The sequence below is a fragment of the Balaenoptera musculus genome, chromosome 6, assembly GCF_009873245.2.
Source record: "Balaenoptera musculus isolate JJ_BM4_2016_0621 chromosome 6, mBalMus1.pri.v3, whole genome shotgun sequence".
Taxonomy (NCBI): Eukaryota; Metazoa; Chordata; class Mammalia; order Artiodactyla; family Balaenopteridae; genus Balaenoptera; species Balaenoptera musculus.
The window spans coordinates 68,677,426-68,701,362 of NC_045790.1; the positions used below are offsets into that span (position 1 = coordinate 68,677,426).

At 36.1% G+C, this 23,937-nt stretch overlaps 1 protein-coding gene across 1 annotated transcript in view; it reads left to right on the forward strand.

Annotated features, from left to right (window-relative positions):
• The window catches only part of C6H9orf85 (chromosome 6 C9orf85 homolog), a 61,134-nt gene that overhangs the window by 822 nt on the left and 36,375 nt on the right, over positions 1–23,937 (forward strand). The window lies entirely within an intron of this gene.

Consider the following 23,937-nt stretch of genomic DNA (forward strand, 5'->3'; position numbering starts at 1 on the left):
CCTCACTTAGCTGTACGGAGGGGAGATAATTGAAGACAAGAGCAGCTTGGGGGCAGCCGCCATCACATCAGATAAACCTGACGTTAACATAAACTGGAGCTCAAATTTGCTAGGTGTGTGGCTTAAGCAAGTTATTAAATATTTAATTTCTCTGAGTCTTACTTTGGTCTTAAATGAGAAACCCGCCTGTATTGTTGAGAGGTTAAAGTAAAGTAAATGATATATATAAATGATCTGGATCATTAGTGTCCAACAAGTGATAAATTTCCCAACATTGGCTACGCAAGCAAAGTAACTTTTTTTTTTTTTTTGGCTGCGTTGGGTCTTTGTTGCTAAGTGCCGGGTTTCTCTAGTTGCAGCGAGCGGGGCTACTTTTCGTAGCGGTGCGCGGCTTCTTATTGCGGAGCACGGGCTGTAGGCGCATGGGCTTCAGTAGTTGCAGCCCGTGGGCTCAGTACTTGTGGCTTGCGGGCTCTAGAGCGCAGGCTCAGTAGTTGTGGCGCATGGGCTTAGTTGCTCCGCGACATGTGGGATCTTACAGGACTGACGATCGAACCCGTATCCCCTGCATTGGCAGGCAGATTCTGAACCACTGCATCACCAGGGAAGTCCCAAAGTGACAGTTCATGGTAACCAGTGACTTCCTTTTTCTTTCCTCTTTCTGTCTTCACTATACAGATATTTAATGAGCATCTTTCTTGTACAAGGTCCTATGTGCATGTGTATACAGTGTTCAAAAGAGTTGACTCTGCCTTCAAGGAACTTATGGTTTTCTGGGTCATGGGACAATAAGCACAGAGATATATAATTATAAATTATGATGAAGGGAAGCACAGTTGAGTAAAGAAGAATAAGGAGGGATATTTTCAGTTGGGTGCTCAGAGGACCTCTCCTTTCCCTTAGTTAGGTTCAGATTCAGAAGGAAAACCTGGAATGACATTTGGGAAGACTTTCCCAAGTTTGTGCCTGTCATCAATAGGTAAACCAGAGTAAAAAAGCTGTGCTATTCCAAATAGATGTCTTATCTTGCCCTGTATTCTTACTCTAAGTTTTTTCACAAGCATTTACTTCTGATTGTTTTTCATCAGGTGTAAACAGCAGTTTTAATAAGTATTTAGCTACAGTGTCTCTTACTGTGCTTCTTGTCCTTGTAAGTACAGGACTTCTTGAACTTGTACTTCTTGTTCTAGTACTTCGTCCTAGGCTTCTTGTACTTTTTCATAGTGCATTTTCTGGTGTTATCTAACAACCATGTCATTATGGTCTTAAATGTTTTCATGAGTCTCAAGTTCAGTCACTAAGTTTCATTTTGTTTATCACTTTTATCATTAATTCCTTTGTCTCTTTTAAATCGTGAGGAAGTCTCATTCGTCCATCGGTAGAACCACCAGGTGCTTTGTTATTGGAGGTTCTAACAAAAACAGCAAGAAATATTTTACTGAGGAAGATCATTAGGTTGATTGTTCATCTATCTAATGGAGGACTAATAATTGGCTGCATTCATGGCAGATTCTTGAACCAGCTATGTGTAGCTGCCTAAAGCCAAGATTTTGTCAGAAGCATCTGACCCTGTCTTCGTTCCTGCGCTTTATACCAGAAAGCTGTTTGAGTCAGCAACATCTAATAAAGGAGTGGTAAGATGTGCATGATTCTCTGTAACTCTCCTTGAAGGATTGTAGTAACAATTGACTACTTGTACCTCATTATTTTGTCGTAGTCTTGCATGACAGTTCTCCTTCTCCTCGTCTGCCAAGCAATTTGCCAGTACTGAAATTAGAAGTTGGATAATGACAGCTGTTTTATTGGAAAGTTTATCTAAGTAAAGCACCCGCTCCCAAAAAGACACAGGTGATAACTGTCTTCATATACTTGAATATATTCCAGAAGAGGAGAGAAGCTTCGCATTCCAAATGGCCAAACTTGAACCAACGGGTCAAAGTAAAAGAGATAGGTTTCAGATCAGTATAAGGGAATTGTCTAATGGTGAGGAGCATGCACTAGAATTTTGTAACCTCCCCGTCACTGGGGTTATTAAAAGAAGCCTCTATGGCCATTGGCCTGCAGTGCCCTCTCATGACTTGCAGAGGTGAGGTGGAGATGGGAGTAGGTTTAAATCTCTTCTAGTCATTTGGTACTAAAATATTGATTGTTATCAATATCAGGCTTGTGTCCCTTATTGGAAAGGCAATAATGTGTAGTGGAAGGAACCCTGGACCAAGAAAAAAGAGCCACATTTTAGCCCCAGTTCTGTTGTTTATTTTGCTTTGTGGTGTTAGTTTACATATAGCTTTTAATCTATACGACAGGGTTAATACTATCTTTTGTCTTACCTTCCTCTCACAATTGCTATGGAGATCATTACAAAAATATTTTTAAGAAATAGTGATACGAATAGAACTAAGCATAAAGCATATGATAATTTATGTGGACTTGCAGTTGCTCAAAGCTTAAAAAATTAATTAGAAAAGAAATGCATGTTTGTTGAAGAATATTGAAACAACAGAGAAATGTATAAAGTGTAAAAGTGAAAGTACCTTTTTCCAGGCCTGTTCCTCTTCAGATGTAGTCACTGTTAACAGTTAGCTGTGTATGTTTTTAGACATCTAAGCACAATATAGTACATATGAAATAAAATGCATTTCTCCTTTCTCATTTAGAAAAGTATGTCAGAACGTAGAGATTAAGCTCATTCTTTTTAATGGCTGTATAATATTCTATAATATATATGTAGATAGCTTATTTAATTACTTTCCTATTAATAAACATTTGAGTTGTTTTCAATTTTTCACTATGACAAATAAAGTTGCAGTGAATTCTTGTATTTGCATATTTGTTCCACATCAGTTATTTGGTACCAAACATTGTGGTAGATACTAGGGGTATAAGGTTGAGCATAATATACAGCCGTGCCTTTAATTGAAGCTTATAGTTTAGTGGGCAAGGTGACAGGCATTAATCAAATAATCTTTTGAGTATGTTAATACAAATGGCAGTAAGAGCTAGGAGGAAAAGTCTAAGGGAACCTTAAGAGTATCTAGCAGGAAGTCTTGATTAAGTTTGGAGGGTTTAAGAAGGCTTCCCTGAGGTCTGAAGGATGGATAGCGTTTAACTAAATGAAATGGGAAGAGCATATATTATCTTCTTAAGGATGCTGTTTGTTTCATATGTGTAGTCAGCATTGTTTTTACTAGCATGTCTGAAAGTGTTAGAGCCCCAGGATCACATGATTTTGTTAGGGCAGAAGTCAATTTCGTGGTCAATACTAGATCTCACTTTTAGGGGGGATCATAGTGTACATTAGCATAAAACACTTAGATGTTTTGCAGTTTTAAAAAAAAATTATTTAGCCAAAACTTCCCTGGCTGTGGACTTTGGTTTACATAATTAATTTTGGGGGGAACACACTCATTTTGGGAAACTCTTGTTACTACCTTGAAATGGAAAAGGAAAAGGAAAATCTGAGGCTATACTCTCTAAATAGTTTTGGAAATAAAGTTTTGTTAATAATAGCTAATGCTATGTACTTAAGTGTGTTAGCATCTGTGAATATTTAGTATGTATTATCTAATTTGATCTTCAAAAATAACCCTAAGACAGGTGCTACAGTTATCCCATTTTGCATCTTGGGAAATTAGGACTCAGAGGTGAATGGTGTGCCCAAAGTTACATTAATAGCATGTGGCTATCCATTGATTAGGTGTAGTTTGTGCTGGGAGACCTTAAAGAACGGGTAAATCAGAAGTCCCTTTTTGTGTCTGTATGTTGGTTGTTGTTTTTGAATACTGTGTTTTTGTCTATAATAGAAGCAATGTGACACCGGATTAGGGTTGGAACAGAGATGAGCTTTATTGCCACTACCCCTAAACACTACCTGTTTGAAATGTTCCAGGGAAAGAGTCTCTTCTCATAAAGTGTGGCCCCCTGGAGTGTCACATATCACAGATATGGGCTGGTTGGAGCGGGTCCCATCTAATCAGCCAGGGCTCTGGAGCAGGGGTGGGGCTCCTCTCACTCACTTTGTGTGAAAGCAGATGCTAATTCCTTCAAGACCCTCAGCTCCTGGTTTAGGCAGAAAGCTGTCTTAAGTTTAAGGTGATATGATTACATTTATACAGCAGAACAGGATTCTGTGTTTACAAGCACCTTTATTCACAATAGCCAAAAAAACAAAACAAAAAACAAACAAAAAACCCCACAAATATACTTCAACAAGAGAATAGATCAACAGATTGTGTCAATCATATAATGAAATACTACTCTGCTATTTAAAAAAAAGCTACTGATACATGGAAGCATGTAGGTAAATCTCAAAAACATTGTGTGGAAGGAAAGAAGTCAGGTGTTTCTCACATCTATAGAAATCTGAACAGTAGTTGCCTTGGGTTGTGGGGGAATTGACTGGAAGCGGTTCAGGACAACTTTCTGGAGTGACGGAAACATGAAGATCACAGGCATTTATTGAAACTAATTGAATTGAGAATTTAAGGTCTGTGCATGACACTGATATAAATTTTACCTCAATTATAAACAGATATGACAGCAGAATGACTGATTAACTACTCAGATGTCATGATGTTCTGTTTTTGTTGTTTGCTTTTTGTTTGGTGAAGTTGTAGAAATACTACCTATTATCAGTATGTTTTTAAAAGAAAACTATTTTTTTAACTTCTCCAGAAAGAAAACAAATGACAGGTTGACATTCTGTCATATTGAATATGTTAGCTAACCACAAGTCAAATTAATTCTAATAGTTGTCTTCTAATATTTTCCCATTTTGTAAGCTTTTATCTACAAACTCCAGTCATGACCCTTAAGTTAAATATTGTCTCTCTGTAAGAGGAATACAGATGATCGTTACAAAATGGATCTTGGGAACTCCTTGGTGGTCCAGTGGTTAGGACTCTGCGCTTTCACTGCTGAGGGCCTGGGTTCGATCCCTGGTTAGGGAACTAAGATCCCACAAGCCATGTGGCGTGGCAAAAAATAAAAAACAAACAAAAAACAAAAACAAAATGGATCTTGTTCATAAGATTACTGAGCCTGGATCTTATTTTTCTTAGACTGACTCCGGGATAGAGTCATAATAATTTAGTTGGCCATGATGCCTGACACTGTAAGATGAATGAATAAAACCTTGCTATGGAAAAGAGTACTATTGGTAAGGGTCATTTTGTTCAGGTAGCTTGGAATCAAGTCATATGGGATCTTTGTCCTATCTCCTCTAGCCCAAAGATGTTGTTATTTAGGAAGTGGTCTCAGATTGGTTTAGGTAATCTCTGATGTGAGTGATTTTGGTATGAGTGATGAAGTGCCAGTCATGGGAATAAGTGTTATTTCTTAATCAATGGGTTTCAACAATTAAGGTTTAAATGAGTGAGTAGCCATTAAACAAATCTGCAGCTGGGCAGGAATAGATTCCACTGTAGTTTCAAGGTAACCATCTTTGGCACTCTGGAGATCACCTGGGACTCCCTTTGATCTTTTTTTCCAGATTGGGAAGTGCTCTTTGATATATTTCACCAAGGCTGTCTATTACATGGATTGAAATTAAATGTATCCTACCCCCAATTGACTTCTTATTAAATTCAACATACTTTTTCAATTGACAAGGTGACTTAATCTATGGTGTGCTGGGCATTATGATACATAAGAGTATTGTAGTAAATAAAAGTCATTGTGCTAGTGAACATTCACTATTTTGAATGTTTTGAAGTATTGTATTCCCTATCTTTTACACAAAATACTCTCATCCATGTTTTGGGATATTTCATATACCTACAGTCCCAAGGTGCTTCCACTTGAAGCCAATAAATTGATTTTGCATGTTTCTTATTTTTGATGCCTGCTACAATTGTTTTTTTCTACATCAACCATATGTTGTAGACATTTCATTTTATGTACAATGAATGGCAACTGAAATTAACTTGTCTTGATTTGGTCTATGTGTTAAGGAATAGTACCATACTCACTGTTGGATTATAAAATTTTATAATTACATTGTCAACACTTGTTTCTACATAAAGTTAAATACTACCCTGTTAGAAATATTCTCAGAATTCTTCGTCTAGGTAAATTAGTTCACCTGAGAGAGAGAAAGTCGTAATGTATATTAACTCTTCCCCAAATGGGTCATTTTCCGTTTGGAGAAACACTGTGTAGTACGGAGTGGCGCAGTTGGACAAAGAACCTCAGGGATGACAGTTACAGGCTGCTGCGGCATTTGTTATTTTAAGCTATAGGACTCTCCACACCTGCACAAGTGTTATTGTGCGGTCACAGGCAGGTGTACAGAGAATCGTGTTTGTCCTCAGAGCAACCCTGCTGCCAGCTCACTCCAGCCTAATTGTTATTGGTCTTTTTCTCACCATTGACTTTTGTGAAAGGAAGAAATGAAATGAGAAGGGGGATAAACGGATAGCTAACATGCCTAAGATTCCTTTCTGAGATTTTCCTTATCACTCCAGGCCAAATAGCACTTAAATATACTGAATGAATTAAATAAACATTCCTCTTCTGAACTTGTCTATGTATGCAAGGCCCTCTACATGAAGGTAATTATCATTAGGATTCTTTAGTTGCTAACTTAAGCAAAAAGGGAATTTATTGGAAAGATACTGAACTGCTCTTATGAAGCTTAGAAAAGGTGTTTGTTAATTTGTTTTGGTTGCTTTTTTAGTGTCCAAGATTCCCAAGTTGGCCATTTTTGCTGGGAAATTTTATACTCATTTGGCTTTGTGTAGATCCTAGCTTGATACAGTCCTTGAACTTTTCAATGCCCCCTCTCCTAACCCTTCCAATTTGCCTCCTGGAACTGATAGTTTACTATCATCAAACAGAGACATAGTGTTGAAAATAAAATTTCGTTCACTTTCTTGCCCTAACTGACTATTCCTGGGAACTCTGTTTCCCTATAGTCTTTAAGTAATGACGTTTTTTCACCCCACATCTTCAACCCCTCATTTAGAACCCTTTCTCCCATTTGTTGCTTCAGTCTATTTTTTCCTTGCTCAGAACCCCAGCTCTTCTGAAATGCATGCCATCAGACTATTATCCCCGCCAGATCCATCCTTACCTCCTTGTTAGTACCTGGCTCACTGCTTTTCCACAGTTTTCCTGTCATTAGACTTAGTGATTGCTACAGCCACGTGGATAATCAAACATATGATCTCACAGCTTTTAGAACCCCCCACCTCAGAAATCTACTCCCATGGTCAAATGTTAAACCTCATTGCTGGTAACTGCTCCTCTTATAAACTTAAAACAAACAAACAAAAAGAACAACAAAAAAACCCACTGTCTACTTACCTGGTTTCCTTATTCCTCAAATAATTTTTTTTTAACTCCACTGGGTGCTCATGTGCATTAACTTTTCCACTTTTCACTGCACCTCATTCATGTCCTTTTTTCCCTCATCTAGCTTGGAGACCATGTTCTATCAGTACAACTGCTCTTTTTCATGTACTTCAAATCCCTTATCCTTCTTTCCTTCTGTGGTACTTGCCTGGCAGAATCCTAACCTTGCTTAGATCCAGCTTTCTATCCACCATCATATCTACCAAACTACCTGCATCTGTACCCCTACACTCTCCTTCCTGTTACAATGGATGAACTGCCTGTCTCTGCCTAAGACTGGTCCCTTTCCTTGCACCCTAGAGCTCATTTCTTCTTGCCTACCTTAGGACTTAAAGGCTTAAGACTTCTCAGTTGTCCATGTTCTGTTGCATCATCAGTCTTTCCATCTGTAGTGGGTTATTTCAATTAAAAAAAAAAATCCTCCTTAGATAGAACCCATGTTCTTTTCTGGCCCCACCCCATTTCTTCCTTCTTCTTTATAGATAAGCTCCTGGATCTCCATTTCTTTACCTCCCATTTTGTTCTATCCCTATTTAAATAATTTTTGTACATAACATTCCACTAAAACCACCCTTGTCAAGGTCATCAATCTCTGTGTTGCCAAATCTTTGTTAATGCTCAGTACTCATCTCACTCAATTGATCAGCAGCATTTGCCTCTCCAGCACTCTTTTTTTTTTTTTAAAGCAGCTTCTCTGCACTGTTTTTTTTTTTAAGTTAATTAATTTATTTGTTTATTTTTGGCTATGTTGGGTCTTCGTTTCTGTGTGAGGGCTTTCTCTAGTTGCGGCAAGTGGGGGCCACTCTTCATCGCGGTGCGCGGGCCTCTCACTGTCGCGGCCTCTCTTGTTGGGAGCATAGGCTCCAGACGCGCAGGCTCAGTAGTTGTGGCTCACGGGCTTAGTCGCTCCGCGGCATGTGGGATCTTCCCAGACCAGGGCTCGAACCCATGTCCCCTGCATTGGCAGGCAGATTCTCAACCACTGCGCCACCAGGGAAGCCCTCCAGCACTCTTCTTGAAATAATTTTTTTCATTCAGCTCAGTCCATGAGTTTAAATACCATCTTTATGCTGATACCTTCCAGATCTGGAACTCCAGGCCAACCTCTCTCCTAAGCTGCAAAGTTGTATATTTAACTGCCTACTTGACCTCTATTCTTAAATATCAAAAAGGTTTCTTAAGCTTAACATGGCAAAGAAAGAACTCTTAATTTTTCTCTTTCAAACCTTTTCCTCCTCCTGTGCTTCCCAACTCTGTAAACAACTCCACTATTTACCCAGTTCCTCAAACCAAAATGTAAGAATTACCCTTGATTCTTGGCCTTTTCTCACATTCTGTGTTTCTGTTTGTCAGCAAGACTGTCAACTGTTAAATTATCTTAATTTTCATAACTTTCACATTATTTTGGTAATCGGCTTTTGGTTAGAAGACTATGGTTGACTGAGACCTTTTTACCAAGAAGGATAGTCGAATAGATTGATCTCAAGCTGTGAATTAGAATTCCAATACTGTCAATTTAGGCCATCATTCCTATATGTAGATGTGGTCTGTTTTGTTTTGGTTTTGATCTGATTACTTTGAAGAATAAAAATATATTGAAGTGCATGCATTGGGTAGGAAAAATTTTTTTTGTCAATTTTTGTCAGATTTCAGATTTGGATTTTTGGCCACAGATATCAAGCTCTTATTCAATACAGTAGCAGCATGGTGTGGTAGAAGGACATTGATCTTGGAGTCAAAAGATTTAGGTCAAATTCCCTAGTATGTACTGGCTCTGTGATCTTGGATAAATTTCTTAACTAGTCAAGATCTTAGTGGGTTTAGCTATATTGTGAAAGTTAAGTAAGATTTATGAAAATGCTCACATGGTACTTGGCAGTGTTAAGTATTCTGTAAATGCCAGTCCATTCCTTCATCTTACTAAGATGTTCATCATGCTCACATGCTATACCCTCAGTAATGCCCTTCCTGGTTAATCCCACTGGAATGTCTCACTCCGTCCCTGTGGCATTTATTGCCCTCACCACACATATAGTGCATGTCTTATTAGTTATTAATATATATGTCTTGGCTTCTTTCTCTTTCTCTTACATGTACATACACAAATGCCATCTACCTCTGATGGGAGGGGCTCAAGCATTTTTTTTTAACTACTCATGGTGTACTCTGTAATATGTCGCAGCAGTTCAGTGCTCTGGAATGAAGGAATGGAAATCAAGTAGTTCTTATTGACATTGTACAGTTGATTGTTGGTCTTTGTTAATTCATCTGTCTTTATTGACATAACATCTGTCATATTGTTATGTAGCAAGCATTTGCAAAAGATGAGTATGATATGAATCCTTCATTCAGGAATCAGACTAGTAACTACTCTAAAAAGTGAAAAAAGGTAAATATGGAGCTTTTCGTTTATTAAACTTTTGTTGAAGTATAACATACAACATATAGAAAGTGCAAAAATCATAATAGAGTTCAATGAATTTTCACAAACTGAACCCAGTCAGCTCAGATCAAGAGAATGTCACTGACCTCTCCTATTCACTACCACTCTCTCCTCTAATAACCATTATCTTGATGAATATGAAGTATTTTTAAATAACCTTAAAGTCACGGCTTTTGGAGTCAAAGGAGAGGGAGTTATAGGTGCCTGGATGACCAGCCTTTCTTTACAGAAATAGTATTAGTGGATGTAGACAAGCATCCTGATGGATCATCTTAACTGCTTAAATGTACAACACGACTTGATATAACCCTTCTTTGGGATGAAAGAAATTGGTGTGATTTGATTTTCCAAGTGATTGATTTGGTCCCTGTAGGATTTTTGACTTCTAAAACTATCAAGAGTAAATTTGAACTTTCCTTTAGCTTTGGAGTTGATTATTTCAACCTCAATCCTAAATGTCTTCCAATTTATCTACTTATGAGGTTGAATTACATTTTTAGAACTTTATGGTGCATATTTTCTTAGATATTTTATCAAGTTCATTTCTAATTGGAATAGATTTATATTCTAAAGTTAATGTAATTATTCAAATTGTCCTTACGGAACGGAGTTATATGACACATTTTCTTTTTTCTTTGTTTTTGCTTTGGCAGAGTTATATGTTATTAACAAGGAAGTATTTCTTCTTGTAGGTGATAGAACTATACATGTATAATAATTTTCAGTGATGGCCCATCAGCATTAGAATTCTGTTGTAGCTTTATATTAATTGCACCTGGTTTTGAAGGCCATTTACAACATTAATATGAAACACCAAGCTAAACTAAGGATTATTTTAAATGCTTTGTTGTTCTGTAAAGATTTATATATAATTAAATGCTCAGCCCTGTCTTACCAGGTGGCTGACTTGTTTGTTTTGAAATTACTCATGTCCCTGAAGTCATCAAACTGAGTAATATACTTGACATCATAGTATATACTTGTATTTGTGAATGTTCTATATACCATCATTAGCCTTTATCACAAGACATTATAGTAATATGATATCATGTTTCCTGTAAATGTGAATGCTTGTAGGACATCATGCTAGATCTAATTTTTAATAAAGTTAGAATAGTCATATGGGATAAGTTGTCATTTATCATCCATATGAAAGAATATTATGGTTACTTTTACACATGTGATGCTGTTGCTCTAATTTAAACTCCTTATTGGACCATGGATGGTTCTTTGACCCTCATATGATGATTTCGTTGGCTGTTCCCTAGTATATTTAAATAAAAAACCTGGTTTATCTTGGTAGTTAACTCTCATCTTAGGGATTCTCTAGAGACACCTTTATTAATGCCTTCTTTTTGCTACCCAGTAAGAAAAAATCAGTCAAATTTTACTAAGTCTTCTTCTTCTTCTTCTTTTTTTAAAATCATTTCCTACAATTATTATTATTATTATTTAATATAAATTTATTTATTTATTTATTTGTTTATTTATGGCTGTGTTGGGTCTTCATTGCTGCACGCAAGCTTTCTCTGGTTGCAGTGAGCAGGGGCTAATCTTCGTTGCAGTGCGCGGGCATCTCATCGCGTTGGCTTCTGTTGTTTCGGAGCACGGGCTCTAGGCGCGCGGGCTTCAGTAGTTGCGGCACGCCGGCTCAGTAGAGTTTTTGAGTCTGCAAGGCTACCAGTCAGCCTTGAACCTCCGGTGACTCCTCCACCCCTCAATCCAAATCCTTCCAAAAGCCCAGTTTGAAGAAGCTAACAGTTAATCTATTGTTTTAAACACTATTTTAACTCTTAACAATACTATTGCTTACTATTCAGATTTCCTTCACGCCCATTCCTTTTGTCTCAACTAGATGTGAAGCCCTGTGAGGAGAGAACTGTGTATTGTAAATCTTCTGAATCCCTGCGATGCCTAGCATAGTACTGAGTACACAGTAGCTTGTACTATTTTCGAATTGTTCCTGTAGACAGCAGAGAGATGGTCATGGTACATGCTGTACTTACTTCTAACCTGTGATACATTTTATAATTTGACTGTTGGAAGGAGTCCTAAACTTGGAGTCAGGGCGAAGCAGGAGTAGACTCTTCAGATTCCTTCCTGTATGGCTACTGAGTCACTCTCTGTAACCATGGGTAAGTTATATCAACTCTCTACAAATTAGAATAACAATAAATAACAATACTACTTTCTTTCTTCCACACAGGGCTGATGTGAGAATAAAATAAGAACTATAGGACAACTTCAGATTTTTAAAAAACTATGGAAATAAATTGTAGTAGTGTTTTGTTATAGGTGATTTGCATCCTTCATTTCAGAACACACCTTAATTTTATCCCTTAGTTTTTTTATATTCTTTTTTTTTTTTAGTTTTTTTATATTCTTGTCATCAAAAACATCTTTCTTTTTTAAGAATGAGAAAATGCTCTCAACTGAAGTTAGGTTAAGTCACATGTGAATACTGCGCTCTAGACTAAACAAATCATGGCACAAACCTAATTTTTTGTGACTTGACTCCTCAATCAATTGTCAGCATATACAGGTTATTCTTATGATATATTAATGTGACCAGAACAAGGCAACTATCTTTGAAGAAATTAACTAGCTTCAGTATGGCAGTTGTCCTTGTATACCTGTACCCAAGTAAATGACATACAATGCTGATTTATTTTAAAAGATAAAATCATTTGGTTTGTGGGCATTGCCAATTATTATGCTTGGAAGAGTTAAATCCAGAAATTCCTAAAATATGCTATTAGAAGGAAATGAATGTCATTGTTCTTTTTTGTTTAATACATGCTAAACAATGGTTGGTCAGTAGTTTGCCTCTTTTAAGATCACTAACTTGGGGCATACCATACTGGTTGGACAAGATCTCAAATTGTGACTAACTTTTAATGAGTGCTTATAAAAACACATGTGTTGCCTCATGACACTACACAATTGCTGCTTGAGTAGGGCTTTTTGCATTCCAATTGGATTGTACATAGTTGGCCCATGTAGCTCACTACTTAGTTTACACTTTATTTTTTAGGTCTCAGTGTGTTGAAAATCTGTGAAGAACATGGTAGAAAAGTAAATCCTCCTCTTTTAGAACATTGCTTAGCAAAGGTAATATTTTCGTTCTTAAATGAATTTTTCTAACTTTTGAATTTTGTTTTGTGCCTTTTAAGCAAATAACATATAATACTGCAAGGTTACCTTAGGAACAAGCCAGCAGGTCTGGCCCTATTTGCAAAACAATATACCAGTGTTAGAATTTGAGTCAAAACATAGGACAAAAACATAGACAAGATTTTACTCTGCAAAATTTTGTGCTTTTCTTTTTTTCTTTTTTCCTTTACTATTTAGAAAACCTTGAAAGCTGTAGGGGAACACTTTCTACTTGTAACTTTAATAGAATGCCCTAAACTAAAAGGCATCTTTTTATGGGTTCTGCCTCTGCTGTCCTGATTAATTGTGTGACCTCAGGCAAATCTCTTAATTCTCTGAGCCTCAGGTTTCTCATCTGCAAAATGAAGATAATTATGCCTGCCCCTAGCCACAGGAATGTTCTAAGAATAGCAGCAGGGAGAATTTTTATAAAGGATTAGGCATGTGGTTTATAGATTTATGATAGCAGTGTTTTATGTAAAAATTATTTAGTTTGCTATTATTTTTATAGTGAAAACCAAAAAACCTGTTTTATAATAAACCATGTAAATAAATAATCTTTCCCTAAGCATGCTTTTGTCTAGACACCTGATCAAAGTACAGACATGTCCCATAGATACGAAATCACTCAAGGACTTGCATAAGCAAAAGAACATTGGCCAGAACTGTAAACAACCAAGCAGGGAGTTAAATGATAAGTATAGTAGAAGATTTCTTGAGAAGCTAGAAATACATGTATTTAGCTCTATCTCCTCCAGTTTTGATAGACATCCTCTGTTGGAAAAGAATGTATCAGGACCTCTCTTCCCTGTGCTTCCCCCAAATACTCATTAACTCTCCTGTTAATTAAGTTGTACTGTTTTCTGTATTTGATGATGAGAGTAACATGGGGCTGTGAACAGTAGAGGGAGAAACAAAGGTTGAGAATCACTGATCTGGAAATTACCCAGATTTCCTAGCATGTTCCTCATCTTAGATTCCATAGCTAATTGAGATTTGGTCTGACGTTTGACCTTTTAACTAAGGCAGGGTTAAAACATAGGGAAGAGTGAAGAAGAAGTAATTTCCCAGCTTTCAGAGTGTTTAGATTTGGCCTAAATTCCAGGAATAGGAATAAAGGCCATAAACTATTTCCATAAATTCTATTTTTCCTGACCATGAGAAAGTCAGAGTAGAAAACAGATGGTTTCTATACAGTGCAGTACCACTGTGAACCATGTCTGAATTAAGGGACTTTAGACATACAGACTGAGAATCTAGGATAAATTACATTTAGGGGTGATATCTTTTGATATTAAACTTTGGAAAAGCTTCTTAAGTAATAGCTCTTCTGGACTCTTGACTTATGTCTCTAACATAGGTTTTCCTGTCAGTTTTGAGGTTATTCTGGGCAACACTGTACGTTTCAACAAACACTGTATGTTTCAAAGATTTCTCTAAGTTACTCGATTGGAAATCAAAGTGCATCTTCCCAAGTAATGATGCTTTCAATGGGGAAACTAGAAATCAGACTGAGATTGTTTCTTTTTTCTTTTAAATTTATTGATTTTTATTTATTTATTATTTTTGGCTGTGTTGGGTCTTCGTTGCTGCACGCGGGCTTTCTCTAGTTGCAGCGAGCAGGGGCTACTCTTCGTTGTGGTGCGCGGGCCTCTCATTATGGTGGCTTCTCTTGTTGTGGAGCACAGGCTCTAGAGTGCGGGGGCTTCAGTAGATGCGGCACGTGGGCTCAGTAGTTATGGCTCGTGGGCTCTAGAGCACAGGCTCAGTAGTTGTGGCACACGGGCTTAGTTGCTCCACGGCGTGTGGGATCTTCCCGGACCAGGGCTCGAACCCGTGTCCCCTGCATTGGCAGGCGGATTCTTAACCACTGTGCCACCAGGGAAGCCCTGAGATTTAGTTTCTAAAAGAGAGACAGTATGGAATGGTGGGGCAAAATATGGAATTTGGAGTCAGCATGAGTCTTGAGCCCTGGTTGTATGACTGTGTAGTTGTGTGATTGTAGGCAGATTGTTAAACCTGTCTGGATTTGTTCCTTCATCTGTAAAATAGAAATAATACTATTTATCCCCTAAGATAGTCATGAGGAAATGATATGATTAACTGTGAATATTGATTTTTAAGATGATACTATATAAATGTCATTATTATTATTACCATTATTGTTATTATTTCTTCTCACACTAACCAGTGGTGTTTCAATTATAGTAATCAACTTTCTTTCTAAGGAAAAGTGTATCACCTCCTTGGTAGACATCTAAGTTGAAGGAGAGACAGAGACAGAGAGAGAGTGGGCAGGTGAGTGAGTGAGTTGATGACTAAATATTGAGGAATGGATAATTTTAAGGGGTAATCAGAGGAAGAAGTATTAGCAAAGGATCTTGAGAAGGAGCAAATGGAGTTTAGGGTACAATCCTACTTTGTAAGGCGGGTCTTTTTTCAGGAACGACACAGATTATCCCTAGATAAAACCATTGACATTTTGACCATTTACAGCAAAATTTTGAGGGAGAAAAAACTTACTTCCCGTAAAATTGCTCTGACAATAATGCTATTTCCTCTTAGAGAAGTTATTCTTGGGTTATTTATTTACTAAAAATGTCCCATAGTTAATAAGGAAGATGGCTCAAAGATAATTGAAAGCACATTATCTTAAAATACTAAGTTCCCAATGTTTTAATTGTTGTAAGGCAAAATTTCTCTTGTCCTCAGGAGATTATACTATGTTCTGCTTATAATTTGTTCTTAGCGTTACCTTTTAGGTCCTTCTATAAAAATATTTTTTAACATTCATAACATGCCCTCCTGAACTGTGCCTTTTAGAACAAGATGGAGAGAATTAAAAATCTTCATACCAGAGTGCTCTTTGTTCCAACTGACCACACCTTTTAAAGATGTGATTGGTTTATCAGTGCAGTGATTTGGTTGTTAGAATCCTTCAGAAATATTTGCTTGTTAAAATTTACAGCACCAATTTATTTTAATTTTTCCTTAAAAGTAAATGAATGAAATATACTTTGGAAAAAAAATTGCTTTCTTAATAGGTTTTGCTACTGCCAGAAGATATTGCAACAGCATGTTTCTGCCTGTAGGCAGGTGTGGCTTCTTTTAAGTGTCTGCATTCAGCTTGTCAGTGAAAATCTGAGTAGTTTGCATGGCTGCTGAAATAAATCAGTAGGTAGTTTGTACATAGACCCTCTCTGTATAATTGCAACTGACAATAGCTCTACCCACTTTTTGAGAGAATAGTCCTCTGTTTAGGATGGTCAGAACCCATTTTATATTCAGTCTTTGGATGAAAATGCAATTGTTTATTTTTGCAGATGTTGTTTGTTAAACATTTCAGCAGTAAAAAAAAAAAGTGGGAAAAGGAATCTAATATTATTTCATGACTAGAAAAGCTAGTATTGTAAATATGTTGAAGAAGAGGAGAATTTTGAGTATTTCTAGTATATATTTTCACTTTGCTCTGCTTGGTATTGGTGTTTTAAGGACTTAAGATGAACACAGAGTGAATGAGAGGAAGATGGACTAGACTTTAGGGAGGAAAATTAATTATTTTAACTTACAGTAGAAATATACCTCATTTTATGCCTTAGGTATCTTTTAATTAGAATTTTATATAGTGAAAAATCAAATACTGGTAACTGAAATGTTTATGTATTTGATGTATATATATATATGTATATCAAGTATTTTAGAACACTAAGGTAATATTTTGCTTATAAATGTTGAGAGCTAATCTCTAATTAGCTACATTAAACCAATGTAGTTTCCTAAAAAGAAGTAAGCGTATAGTAACTTTGGTCTTCTATTTATCCTTAAATGACAATAAAACCAATTTTATACGAGAACTCACTTCAAAAGTATTTCTGGTCTATTTATATAACTAGCTCATTTTGTGAAATAATAAAATACATAAAAATAGTAAGACTCAGTAACTTATCCAAATAAGGTATTTCTGAGAGTAACAGACATTTAGACTATTACTTCTTATTACATTAAAAAAGAGTTTGTATGTTTGAAAGTTTTAAGAGACTAGAACTCAGTATTAATATTCTGGATCATGTAATAGTGGTGTTCTATCTATAGTAATTGTGGTATTGTTGATTATAGCAAGAATGCTTTTTTTTTTTTTTTTTTTTTTTGTGCTGTCCTGAGAGGCTTGCGGGATCTTAGTTCCCTGACCAGGGATTGAACCTGGGCCCTTGGCAGTGAAAGCGCCGAGTCCTAACCACTGGACCGCCAGGGAATTCCCAGCAAGAATGATTTTTAATTCCCTTTTTGAAAAGGAAAGTGGCAGTGTCTTCTATTCTTTTTAACTTTTTAACTGCCAGGATAAAAAAACAAAGCAAATTTTTATAGACAATATTAGGAAACATTTGCTTTAATGTCCAAATAATTATGTACTTGATTTAAGAAAGGGACAGTTATTCTTTACTATGAATTTTTACCTCTGATAAAATTCCTGTTATTTTTACTCTTTTGTTGAAATGAGATCAGAACTTGTTATGTGTAAATGAGAATTTGCATGTTCATTAGAAGTTTTCTGATATTTATAACATAGTACATTTAAAAATATACGTATTCAGTCAGAAGTTGGAAACAGGCAGACTCTCAGAGAATAGGTTAAGTAAATGAAAGTATTACTCTGAGAGAATATAATACTGCCAATGAAAACATGTTTTAAAAGTATATATACTCTTATGAAAAAAATTGATAAGTTATAAAACAACGTGTACATTAAAAAGTGCAAATTTCTATAAATATATATGCTTGAAATGCTGGAAAGTATAGAATCTCTGAGTGATAAGACTTGTCTTTTTCTCTTTATCTGTATTTTTATAAAAATTTCTATAATGTGAATATTATATATAAATGCTCATATTGTTTTAAATCTATAAAATTGATCAGTAAAGTTATTTTTCATTTACAAAAGTAATAAATTCTACACAGTGGGGAAAAAAAGCATTAAAAGGAAAGAACTAGTTGCAAAACCAAATGAGGTGGTGGGAGATGAACAAAATTTACAGACTACTGGACAGAATACAAAAGAGATTTCTATGTGAAGCTTGAACTCTGTTTTTTCCCCTGCCCCATACATATTTATTGAGTGATAAATTTGATTTCCTAAAGTGTTATATAATATGATAATCCAAAGGCTAGCTATAAGGAATTGAACTCCATCTAGTTAGGATAAACTTTTTCTCGGTTTGTAACCAAAAAAACACTTTTAAACATATAAATGTACTTTTAAACATTTAAAAATAAGGACTTGAGCTTATTCTACAAGACTTTTAATGTTCTTGTGTTCTTCTAAGATATATAAAATCTTTACTTCTATTTTAAGTCCTTTTAACCCTTGTATATGAATCCTCTAGCAGCTGAACTAAACACCAAAACCAGAGACGTTATTAAAACAAATGAACAAACAACTATGGACCAATATCCCTCATTGAACATAAACACAAAAATCTTCAATGAAATATTAGCATATTGTATTCACCAATAAGAAGGATAATATACCTCAGACAAATGAGGTTTATCCCAGGAATGCAATGGTGATGGATTGGAATAGTCAGTATTGTTAAGATGTCAGTTCTCCCTCAAATTTATTTATAGTTTCAATATAATCCTAACTGCAATCATAGCAGGCTTTTAAAAAAATTTTTTTTAACATCTTTATTAGAGTATAATTGCTTTACAATGGTGTGTCAGTTTCTGCTTTATAACAAAGTGAATCAGTTATACAAATACATATGTCCCCATATCTCTTCCCTCTTGCATCTCCCTCCCTCCTACCCTCCCTATCCCACCCCTCTAGGTGGTCACAAAGCACCGAGCTGATCTCCCTGTGCTATGCGGCTGCTTCCCACTAGCTATCTATTTTACGTTTGGTAGTGTATAGACGTCCATGCCACTCTCTCACTTTGTCCCAGCTTACCCTTCCCCCTCCCCGTATCCTCAAGTCCATTCTCTAGTAGGTCCATAGCAGGCTTTTTTTGTTACAATTAAGAAATTGATCCTAAAATGTATACAGAAAAGCAGAGGAACTAGAATAGCCAAAATAATTTTGAAAAAGAACAAATTTGGAGGAGACACAGTACTGATTTCAAGACCTTAAAGCTCCAGTAATCGAGACAGGGTGGTACTGAAGAAAGAGTAGACACAGATTAATGTGATAGAATATTGAGTCCAAAACAGACTCACACATACTTAACTTTTTTTTTTTGAAATTCACGTTCTTTTATTTATTTATTTATTTATTTATGACTGTGTTGAGTCTTCGTTTCTGTGCGAGGGCTTTCTCTAGTTGCGGCAAGTGGGGACCACTCTTCATCGCGGTGCGCGGGCCTCTCACCATCGCGGCCTCTCTTGTTGCGGAGCACAGGCTCCAGACGCGCAGGCTCAGTAATTGTGGCTCACGGGCCCAGTTGCTCCGTGGCATGTGGGATCTTCCCAGACCAGGGATCGAACCCGTGTCCCCTGCATTGGCAGGCAGATTCTCAACCACTGCGCCACCAGGGAAGCCCCATACTTAACTTTTGACAGAGATACAAACACAATTCAGTGATGCTAGAACTTGGATGCCCATAGATAATTTATAAATTTATTTATTTATTTACTTATTTTTGGCTGTGTTGGGTCTTCGTTGCTGCGTTCGGGCTTTCTCTAGTTGCGGTGAGCGGGGGCTACTCTTCTTCGTGATGCGCGGGCTTCTCATTGCGGTGGCTTCTCTTGTTGCGGAGCACGGGCTCTAGGTGCGTGGGCTTCAGCAGTTGTGCCTTGCGGGCTCTAGAGCACAGGCTTAGTAGTTGTGGCACACGGGCTTAGTTGCTCTGCGGCATGTGGGATTTTCCTGGACCAGGGATCGAGCCTGTGGTTCCTGCATTGGCAGGCGTATTCTTAACCACTGCGCCACCAGGAAGTCCCGCCCATAGATAATTTAAAAAGAACCTCCTACCAGTATTTTGCACCATGTACAAAAATTAACTCAAAATAGATTATAGACTAAATGTAAGGCCTAAAATTACTGAACTTCCAGAAGAAAACGTAGGTAAAAATCATGATTCTTCAAAGACTTCTTAGATTTGACACTAAAAGCATGGTCCATAAAAGAAAAAATCGAAACATTATTCTTTGAAATTTAAAAGATTTTATCTTAGAAAAACGCTGTTAAGATAATGAAAATAAAAGCACAGATTGGGAGAATATATTTGCAAAGTATGTATCAGTAAAGGCCAGGTATCTAGAATATATACAGAACGTCACATCTCAATAATGAGAGAACAAACAATCCAATTAAAAGAAAAAAAAAAAGGCAAAAGATTTGAACAGACACTTCACTAAAGAAAATACATGATAACGTGTAAGTGCATGAAAAGACATTCAACATTATCAGTTATTAAGGAGATGCAAATTAAAAGCATAAATAGATAACTCTATCCACCTATTCAAATGGCTAAAATAAAAAAATCTTTGCAATTTCAAGCACTGGAAAGGATGTGGAAAAACTGGATCTTCATACATGGCTAGTGGAAATGCAAAATGGTATAGCCACTTTGAAAAATTGTTAGTTTCTTACAAAGTTAAGCATAAAATTATCATACAACCCAACAATACCATTCTTAGATAGTAAATCAAGAGAAATAAAAACCTTTCCACACAGAAATTTGTATGTAAATATTTATTAGCACCCCAAACTAGAAGCAGCTCAGAATGTCCTTCAAATGGTGAATGAATAAACATTATAGCACATCTATACAATGGAATACCATTCACCAATAAAAAGGAATGAGCTCCTCAAATAGTTATATACTTGATCATTTCATTTATATGACATTCTGGAAAAGGCAACACTGTAGGAGCATATTGAAAATTAGTGTTGCCTGGGGGTTGACAACAAAGGGGCATGAGGGAACTTTTTAGAAGGATGGAAATGTTCTATATGTTGATTGTCAGATTCACAGAACTATACACCTAAATTGGGTGAATTTTACTCTATATGTATTATACCTCAAAACTGACTTAAGCTGGCAACCTTTTTAAAAAAAATTTAATTAATGTAGAAAGAATGATAGAGTTAGCATTTAAAATGATTGATTCAGGCAAAGAACCTTGAATGGATGCTAAAACCATGAAGCGAAATGTTATTGTGGAACAGCATATTGACATGACCCCTATGCGTTATTGCTAATCTTTGTAATTTGAAGAGATCTGGGCAGTCACTACCTTAACCAAGTGATCAGTCAAATTTCTCATCACTGACTAGGTGAGAACTGGACATCTTGTGCCTCCTGACTTGGAGTAATGTGGAGTACATAGCAGTAGCACAAATGAACTGTTTTTGTCAAAAAAATCTTAAACCTGAATCTAATCAAGCCTTTAAACCTAACTTCCACCTTGCAGAACTATAGGACATAAAGCAATGAGTTAAATTACACCAAGAGAAACCAATGTTACAAATACAGAATGTGGAATATTCTCAAAGACAACTTGCCTGGTATTTTCAAAAACATCAGTGTATATGTATAACTGATTCACTTTGCTGTATACCTGAAATTAACACAACATTGTAAATCAACAATACTCCAATAAAAATTTTTTTTAAAATAATTGAAAAAAAAATCAGTGTAAAAGAGGGAAACCCTTCTAGATCAAAAGAGAGATAACAAACTGAACTTGAATACTGATTTGGGGGGGCAAGGGAGCAGTTGAGGACATTTCAGTGGAGACGGGCTACATTCAATGATATTAGAGAATTATTTTTCATTTTTTCTGAGGTGTGGTAATGGTATTGTGGTTAAGTAGGAGAAAGTCTATTTCCAGGATATGTATGATTGACAGGTGCAGTGTCTCGATGTTTGCAACTTATTTTAAGTGTACACGCACATAAAACGTTAACAGTTGTCTCTAGATAGTGTATACGGCTATGCATTAGTATTATTGTTTTAACTTTTTTCTGCATGTTTGAATTTTTCATAATAGAGGTGAATGTTTTTAGAACTCATTTGGGAGAAAGTATTTATTGAAGATGGCCTTATGATTTGCAGTGCATTTCTATAGATCTTATGAATATCAGGCCTCTGTATCTACTTTGCACGCCTGAAAATAACTTTTTTACTACACTGTGTTTGGCATGCTATAACACCAGCCTACTCTGAGAACTAAGGTAGAAAACAGCTCTGTGAAATACTTTGAATTGTAAGGCTGTTTTTGAGAACATTGTTTACTGTATTATATGGTGTCCTTTTTGGGAAAATGAAACTTTGGGTTTCAATGACAAGAATAGTTGTGCTGCTTCTGAGAAACTGGATTTTTGGCATGTTACAGACATTGAATCAGGTAGGTGAGCAGAGCTCATGTTTTTTTGACTGCTAGAAAACTCACATCTCACTTGTGGCCGATCTCTAGCAAGTGCACTTCCCAGCTGTACTCCTGACTGCGTTGTAATTTTCCCTACCAACTCTCATTTTTCCCTCAATCTGACTCCCTCATCTATTTTTGGTCGTATTTATTTTATAAGATACTTTATGCCCAACAATGTTCTAGCCATATTAAAAGGATTTAAAATAATACAGTTTATGATTTGAAAGTCACAACCTAAAATACAGATTTTCACATTATTATTATTAGTCATATAATATCTTACTACTAAATTCAGAGATCCTTTATCCTCTAACCAAATTTAGAATAAAGGAGTGTTACTAGAAAATTTTAAAATATATACTTTTAAATATAGTTAAAATACAAAATTCCTATTTTCTGGAATAACACTGTTGTAGCTATATTGGCAGCAAATACCTTATTTTGGTGTAAGGCAGGGGAGAGAACAAGGCCATTCCATTCCACTCCATTCCATGGAAATTCAGCTGCAGTTAGAGTTGGCATTTTTCTTGAGAATTTGATTTTTTGATTTCTTTTTTTTTTCAGTTAATGAAGGGAAGTAAAATATGCCACTGTTTTACCTTTAGCATTTCTGGAAGAATTATGATGTACAGAAAATCCTAATGAAAGATTATATTAGTTGCTCTTGAATGTTATTCAGATTCTTCCCCTGCAACACAGTAGTGCCTTCCTTCTGTTAAATGATACTTTATATTTTATAAAATATTTTTCAGCATCAGCATATTGATACAGATGTTATATTTACAATTTGCTCTTGCTACCTTCTTGGAGTTGTAGTCCTCACCCAGTTTTCTTTTGGGGATTGCTGTATTATTTTATCACTGATGCATTGTGGGATAACAACGTTTAACAGGGATAACAGCACTTACTATAAAATGTGTTGTATGAATTAATAATGGCTTAGACAGTTTTTAAGACTATGTGTATGTGAAGTAGGAGTGTCTTCTGATACATCTTAAGTCTATTCTAATTTTTAAAAGAAGTATTCGTTGATAAAGAAGGTTTTCTTTTTTTAGCTAAGATTCTTAAGTCCAGTGGAATCTTCCACTGATGATTTTTTTCCTTTAGAGATCTGGATAGTAGCTTGTTAAACTAAATGATCTTTAAAGGCTTTTGTACTTAGAAAACTATGTTTTGATTTTATATTTGAACATGCTTAAATCTTAACCTTAAATAACCTATTATCTTCTACCATGAGGGACATGCTAAAATTAACTGCCAAGACAGGGTTAGTTGTAAACATAGGTGTAAGGTAAGATTGCCATCTCCTTTGCTCCAGGAGGAGTGATTCCTAGAACTAGGATTTGGCTTCCTTTGCTCACGTGTCTGGAATTCACTTTTTCTAGTTTGCCAAAAAACGGTAAAGCAAGGTACACAGTTTTCTTTCTGCGATTATTTTTAAGTGAAAGTACTGTTCATTCTCATTCATTCATTTCTTTTCTCATTCATTTCTTAACACATGAAAATCAAGTTTAATTTTGTAGTAGTGCCTGCTGGTCATGTGGGTGCTGTACAATGTCTCCATTTATACTGCTTCACACATCGCATACAGGACAAGTTCCCACAAAGACCTGTTTTGT